At 43.4% G+C, this 7,898-nt stretch overlaps 1 pseudogene; it reads right to left on the bottom strand.

Moving 5' to 3' along the window:
• Positions 1-1,594: 1,594 nt before the first annotated feature.
• Positions 1,595-2,105, bottom strand: LOC147435575 (uncharacterized; annotated as a pseudogene).
• Positions 2,106-7,898: the final 5,793 nt, after the last annotated feature.

The raw sequence follows: 7,898 nt of genomic DNA, 5'->3' as shown, positions 1-7,898 counted from the left end.
TCTGTGGTGTAACCTCTCTCTCTGTGGTGTCAGTAATGTGATCTCTAGGAACCTGATCTAGAAAAGTACGGCTCGTGGCTGGTCTCCGCTCAATCGGGTGATCTGATCGTGAATTGGCACTCGTAGATGGCACTAGGGCAACATCTATATGTGGTGGCTACTCTCTTTGTGAATCACTGGCTATGACACCGCTATGCAAGCTAAAAGAGTGGGATAGCGATGATGTCGGCTCTGCATCTTCTCTCATAGGGGGATCTACTCTCGTAGATGGCTCTAGCTCGACAGCTATCTCTAAGGGCCTCTGTGAGGTCGGCAGATCTAAACAAGGATGCTCAAGGGCAGCTAGAATCTGTGGAGTGGTCTCATCTATAACAAAGCCATCGGAGTCACTCACTCTATGACTCTGTGAGATCTCTCGCTGTGTGAAGTGCTGGAAGTCTCGTGGATAAGTGTGGTAGGTGGTGTAGGCTCCCTAACAATACTCTGACTGGGCTCTAGTCTCAGGGGCTCTACCTGGCAGGCTAGGTGCTGGAGCTATCTCTCATGGCACACTATCATCCTCATCTGGCATCTCCCAAGGTGGTGGTGATCTCTCTAGTGGTGTCTCTCGAGGACTCTGAGCTCTCGGTAGCTGTGGAGCTAGCGTGGTCGTCATGGGTAAACATAAATCATCATGTCTAAGTCGAGGGGAGTAGGGTAGACCTATAGTCAAAACATATACTGCATGATCGACATCCCTATAAACTCGCTCACGTGGATCTCCTATCAAATATGCAAGAAGGCGGGCTGAAGGATCTCTGGATCCACCACTCGTCAGGCGTCTATACCTACGACCAAGCTCATCTAGATAGGTCACGGTTTGCTCAATTCTCTGAAGCTCCACTAGCCTGAGATGTGTCTGTGTGTCTAGGCTGTCATCTGGGTGTGCTCGCTCAATGTCATCAAAATCAAGGGTCTCAATCAAGAGATACTGCTCTCAGAGCTCATCAATAAAAACTGCTCTATCGGCCTGTGGGTAGGCTCTCACAATCTGCCTAGGTGTAGACATCATGCGTTGCGGGGTGGCTAGCCTCACAAAGGGGTGATCATAAGTGTCAACATAATATGCAACCCCTCGTGGAGATCGGCCTACTATATGCAAGATCTGACCGTCTATATCTCTCATGCTATCCCTAGTCTCTCTGGTCTCGGACAGTGTCTGCAGGGTGGGGGTCAGTGGTCTAGGGGCACTCATATCTACAATGGGTGATCTATGGGTCCCTACCTCTGGTGCTCTCAACTGGGTGATGTGGTCGTCATAGACTCTCTCGTATGCTCTCTAATCTATGTCATCAAAGGCTGGCATGGGTCTCTAGATGGTGCAAGGTGTCGAGGTTGAGGCTCTCTAAAGTACGTGTCTCAAAGGCTCTGGGTCTGTATCTATGGCTCACTCTGAGTGGTACGCAAAGTGCTAGCAATCGTCGTGTACATCGTTCTAGACTCGTGATAGCTCGAAACGCTTGGCGGAAAATCAAGTCTAGGTGAGGAGAATCCTGGCGGTGGTTTCCTGAGTGATGTGGGTGGTGGCACTGTGTCTAAAGGAGGTGAGGCACTCCTACTCGAAGTAGGGCGTTGGGTCGGTCGAGGATCGTACGGCAATCCACAAGTCAGAAAGTAAAGCTCAGTGCCTGTGGTGCTCATGTAGCATTTGTCTTTAGGCTCGCCAACTAGTGTCACTCATCTGTGGATAGGCGTCTACTAGAAGTGCGACACTCTAATCGATATATGCGTTGAGCATTATCTATATAGATCACTTGAGGACCTACCTGCTGTAATGTAACTTGCACGGGATGGTCGAAGGCCTCATGGCAATCATCTGAGTGTACTAGCTCTATCTCCTCTAGCCTAATCAAATGGTCGACCACATACGTGGCGCGATAGTCATCTCTAAATGTGCCATCCCGGGTGTCGTCGGGAAGGACTTGCACCACTTGGAGGGTCTGTGTGGGGCCAAAGGAGATGCGGCACTGGACAAAGAAATGTCCATATGTGTCTGTGTAAAAGGGCCGGCCTTTGTGCTCGCCTACAAGTGTGAGCAATGTGTACTCAAAGCACGAAGTGGTCATGGTCATCATATGTGCGCTCTCGGCGTGTGATAGGCCTCTAAACCTTGTCAACTCGTCGAATGTAGACTAAAATCAAAATCTGCACTATATCGAGGTTTATGCATACAATCGGACTCAAATCTGGCAAAACCTAACTCTCGGACGTATCTGCTCTAAATGTGTCTAATCGTGTGTACATGCACGCGAGCGTCGAGTAGGTGGGGCGTGTGATGCGTGTGGAATATGTGTGAGAAACAAAGAAAAAAAGGATTTATTTTTTTTTTGGACGTGTGTGTGTGAATCCGAGTGAGAGAAAGAGACAAAAAAGAGAAAATCAAGGGAGTGTTTAATGGAGATCTTTTGTGTGGGTGAGTGAAAGAGGGCAAAGAGTCAAAAGGAGATAATCAAGGAGTGATTAAAGGAAAGAGACAAAGAGAGAAAGTCAAGGAGTGATTAATGGAAAGAGACAAAGTCAATGGAAAGAGACAAAGTCAAAGAATATTTAAGTGGAGGATCTTTTGTGTGTGTGTGTGTGGTGTGTGTGAGTGAAAGAAACAAAGAGAAAATCAAGGAATATTTAAAGGGGGACGGTCTTTGTGTGTACGTTTTTTTTTTTTGGGCGGGCGCGCGCGCGTGTGTGTGTGTGTGAATCCGAGAGAGAAAGTAAGAAAAATGAAGAGGGGTGTATGTTTGTGTATGTGTGTGTGTGTGTGTGTTTAACACATCAATTGCCAATCAAACCAAGACCCATTTTAACCTCTTTTTTGTCCATTTTTGGCCCAAAAATTAGCGCAATTGGTGGTTCAATTAGAAAATTTCTACGCATACACTTGTTTACCACTAATCCAACATCACAATACAATCATAAACACTCCAATTTTCCACTTGCAATTAGTTTAATTATGTGTGTATACACAAGCACAATTAAGCCTAAAATGTACCAATTAATCACACACAATTCTATCAAAATTTGGATAGTAGTTCGGTGCAAAATTGGCAATCAAAAATCATAAACCATATCAACATAATGACCATAATCAATCAATGGTTTTGCATCAACCACATTAGCATCAAAATTGCCAAAAAACAAGCACCAATTTGTACACATTTGCCCTCACGTTGGCATACACTACTGCACATAGATTTGCATCGATTAAGTGCACCTAATCAATTCTCAAACCTGCACTTTAATTTCAGATTTTAAAGTGGGTTAATGCACTCACATTACAACAAGAATCTCGTTGATTTCTCCACTCCATGCAGTTTCACAGGTCAGCAGATTACACACGTGTGTGTGTAGGCAACCGCTTCACCGCATCTCCACCTACAAGCACCAATCACAAAGCATCATGTGTAGCATCATTCTTCTTCAAATCAAACACATAATCATGAAGGAAAAACATCCAATTAGAGATTCATTCATGTGTAGCACAAAAAACACACAAGATTAGTGAGTAATTAGACATCAAAATTAGCATAAATCACACATAATTACACACTTTCTAATCACTCAAATCATGCAAAATGAAATTTCAACATGTAAGAGTGATGCACAAGCCTCTAATTAGGCACATAAACATGTAAAACACTCCAATTGTTAGCGGATTAGTAGTAAATTAGTGATCAATTAGTGAAAATGAAGAGAAAACATAAAAATTACACACAACTTTTTTAACAAAATCTCATCACAAATCAACCATTCACCATCACCAATACCTATTCCTAATGAAAATTAGAAACTCAAACCATCACACGGGTGATCCTCTAGCTTAGGCGCTTGATCCCCGACAGCGGCGCCAATGTTGGTGGTCATAGCACAACGCACAACCCACCGACATAATGTCAATCCGGTGGATCGGAACCCGGCTAGTGCATGGAGACATGGATGCACCTAATGTGACGGAATGAGGACTCTAGGAAGAGGGGTAAAGCAAGAGAGGAGAAGAGGGAAAGCCGATGAAGCAAGATTTATACACACACACTCTCAATCTACACTCTAACTCTCAGACAATGGTGTATCCCTTTGCTCTAATCTCAAGCACACACAGTCTAATCGCACATTAAGCATACACAAAGAAGCCTAATGAGAGAAATGTATGCAGCCCACATACATACACACTCTAATCTAGCACACATGTGAAGCAAGAATGCTCAAACAAGAGGGAAAACTTGAGAGAGAAGAGAAGATTAACACTAATCATACACCATTAACACACATAAGCTTGAAAGACAAGAGAAAGTAGAGAGAACTTAGCTTCCATTAATCCCAATGACTACTACATATGATGTGGAAGATCCAAGCTCCATAGCCACTCCTCTCTTTTCCACACTCCCTCACACTCTCTTCTCTAAGAATGCCCTTTCACATCTTGTGAATTGACTTATATACAAGGGCTTTTAAAAATGGGCGGCCGGCCAAAAAATGTATAACATGTTGCAGGTATCTAGGCTCATCTAATCATCAATGTACAACTTGGAACCCACTGTGGAGCCTGTAAATACAAAAAAAAATAAAAATGCATACACATATGTGTACACACCAATGGAAGCATAATGCATGTCGTTGACGCTCGCCCGTCAACAAGTTGTTACGAACAAACAAATTATATGCCAAGGAATCTAATTGTGATTTTTTGAAAGAAGAAATTCACTATCTAGGGTATGTTATTTTAGCTAATGGGTTATATATGGATCAATCCAAAGTGGATACCATCCGGAAATGGCCTTCTCCTAAAAATCTGGAAGAGTTACATATTTTTTTGGGATTTGCACGTTTTTACTGAAGGTTCGTTAAAAACTATGCTAATATTGTTGTTCCCATGACGGATCAACTAAAAGGCAAAGGCAAAGCTTTTCAGTGGGGATCCGCTCAATAGCACAGTTTCGATACGCTCAAGGATGCATTAGCCCCCATACTAGATATTGTAGATCCTTTGAAACCATTCGCTTTGGAAACGGATGATCGTGCTATTGGAGTTGTTCTGTTACAAGACAGACGGTCAATTGCATTTAAAAGCAAGAAGCTTGATGCAGCTTAGCCAAACTACTCTGCTTATGAGCGCGAACTCTATGCAATAGTGTCTGCCTTAAAAACATAGCGGCATTATGGTGCTCAGTTTGAAATTGTGTTTGACCATGAGAGCATCAAATGGTTTACACAACAAACGGATTTGAAGGGTCGGAAAGCCAGGTGGGCCGAGATTCTTCAAGAATATGACGCCAAGCTCAGGTATCTTAAAGGTCGATACAATGTGGTGGCTAATGCTCTAAGTCGTAGCCAGAGAACAATTCTCTCTTGTTCATGGAACTTCGTAGTGAATTTTTATATTCTCTCAAAGGCAAATATGAGCATGATGAAGAATATTCCAAAGTGTGGATTCATGTACAAATGAGGAATCCTTCTCACTCCAATAATGGTAGTGTAACGTTAACCTCCACACCTAGTTCTCCTCTATCGAGTGATGAACTACAGCGATGGAAGAATTTCACCATCGACAATGGGTACCTACTCATAAGGGGAGAGTTTGTGTACCGACGGACACAGACATTCGGCGCCAAATTCTTTATGAATGTCATGATAGTCCAAGTGCAGGGCACCTGGGTATTAGAAAAACTTATGCTCTCATACGACAACAGTTTTATTGGCCAGGTACACATGGCTTTGTTCAAGCTTATGTCTTGCATTGCCAAAAGTGTCAAGTTAACAAAGCAGAGTGCCTGAAAGCAGGAGGACTCTTACATCCTTTGGAGATTCCCAATGGAAAATGGGAAAGCATCTCGATGGACTTTATTGTGGGTTTACCAACAACTATACGAGATCATGACTCGGTATGGGTGGTCGTACACCGGTTGACTAAACTATGTAAGTTTATTCCAACCAAATCAACGGTTAAGACACCAGAACTAGCCAAGTTATTTGTGGACATTCTATACAAATTGTATGGTTTACCAAGTAACATTGTCAGTGACCGTGATCCCAAGTTTAACAATCACTTCTAGAGGGATGTGTTTAAACGATTGGGTACACAACTAAACCTCAGTGCAGCTAATCATCCAGAAATAGATGGTCACACTGAACGAGTTAACCAGGTGCTAGAGGATATGCTAAGAGCATACGTCAGATAAAAACAGTCAGACTGGGAAGAATACTTACCTATCCTCGAATTTGCCTACAACAGTGCTAAGTATGTCACAACTGGCTTTAGTCCTTTCATGCTTATGTATGGGTTTCAACCTAGGTCCCCTGTTACGGTGGGGTTGGCAACCGAAAAGCTCCAACATGTTAATGATTTTCTCCAAGACCACATGGATATGTTGAAACTTTCTCGTCAGAATGTCCAACAAGCACAAGATCGGTATAAGAAGTATGCTAATGAGAAACGTCGGCAAGTTACCTTCAAGAAAGTGTTGGAAATAGGGTTGCAGAGAAACACACACAGCTTGGAGAAGATGAAGGAAGCTCAAGACACACAATAGAGAGTGTGTTACTTAGTGTGCAATGGAAGATAGATAGCCCTAGAGTGATGGACGTATATACAATGCACGGGGAAAAAAACCTCCTAAAGAGGGAAAAAATGCCCCGGCGGTCCTAATGTGTTCACACACATCACTACCACATGTATATGGTAACAAATCCCCCCTGGAGTGATGCGGTGAACCAGAGCTGACACATGAGTAAAGGGAAGTGCCATACCCTGAGGACATGATCAGTCCACAAAGGGGAGTAAGCCCAAAGCTTTGCGGAAAGCTTCAAGCTTCTCACGAGACAATGCCTTTGTGAAAAGATCTGCAAGGTTGTCCTGTGTTGGCACATAAGCCAAGCTGATCTCTCCTGCTGAGAGCCTCTCCCTGACATAGTAGTAATGCACCTCAATGTGCTTTGTGCGAGCATGAACCCAGCACAAAGCATGAAAAACTGGGTTCCTCGCAACTGCCAATGCACTCTGACTGTGAGTGTAGATAGTGTTGGTAGTGTCTTGTCCAACACCCAAATCAGCCATAAGGCGTCTGAGCCATACACACTCAACCGTAGCTGTGAAGACTGCCCTGTACTCAGCCTCACAACTCGAAGTGGCCACAGTAGGTTGCTTCTTGCTCAACCATGATATACATGAACTGCCAAGCATGAAACAAAAACCACTTGTGGACACTCGCGTGTCAAAACAACTAGCCCAATCCGAGTCCGAAAAAGCATGTAAGTCTGGTGGCAATGATCCCCCCTTGGGATAAAACAAGCCAAGATGTAAAGTGCCACTAAGGTAGTGGAAAATCCTCTTGACAGCCTGCCAACGCTTAGACCCTGGGCTATGCATAAATCTGCTGACCTGTGAGACTGCAAACTGAATATTCGGCCTTGTGTTGCACACATAAATAAGGCAGCCAACAGCAGTTTGGTAAAGAGTGACATCAGCAGGATCTCCAACATCATGTAGACTCAACTTCAAACCTGTTTCCATGGGAGTGGCAATAGGTTTGCGATCCTCAAGTCAAAACTTACATAGCAATGTCTCTATGTAACTTTTCTGACACAAGGCAATACCACCATCACACTGCTTAAACTGTATACCCAAGTAATGATGCAATAGCCCCAAATCTTTCATCTTGAAAGTAGCATTCAAATCAGCGTTAAATTCAGCAATATGTCTCTCATTTGGTCCAGTAATCAGCAAATCATCAACATAAAGAACCACAATGAGAAGTACATCACCCTCACGCTTTACATACAATGTGCTTTTTGTTGGACTGTTACGAAAGCCTCGTTTAACCAAATGAGTGTTAGCTTTCTCATACCAAGCATGAGGAGATTGCTTCAAC

This window comes from Adiantum capillus-veneris, chromosome 18 (assembly GCF_014529385.1).
Source record: "Adiantum capillus-veneris isolate H3 chromosome 18, ASM1452938v2, whole genome shotgun sequence".
NCBI lineage: Eukaryota > Viridiplantae > Streptophyta > Polypodiopsida > Polypodiales > Pteridaceae > Adiantum > Adiantum capillus-veneris.
Note: the sequence above shows the minus strand (reverse complement) of the source record. Positions and strands in the feature narration are given on the sequence as shown.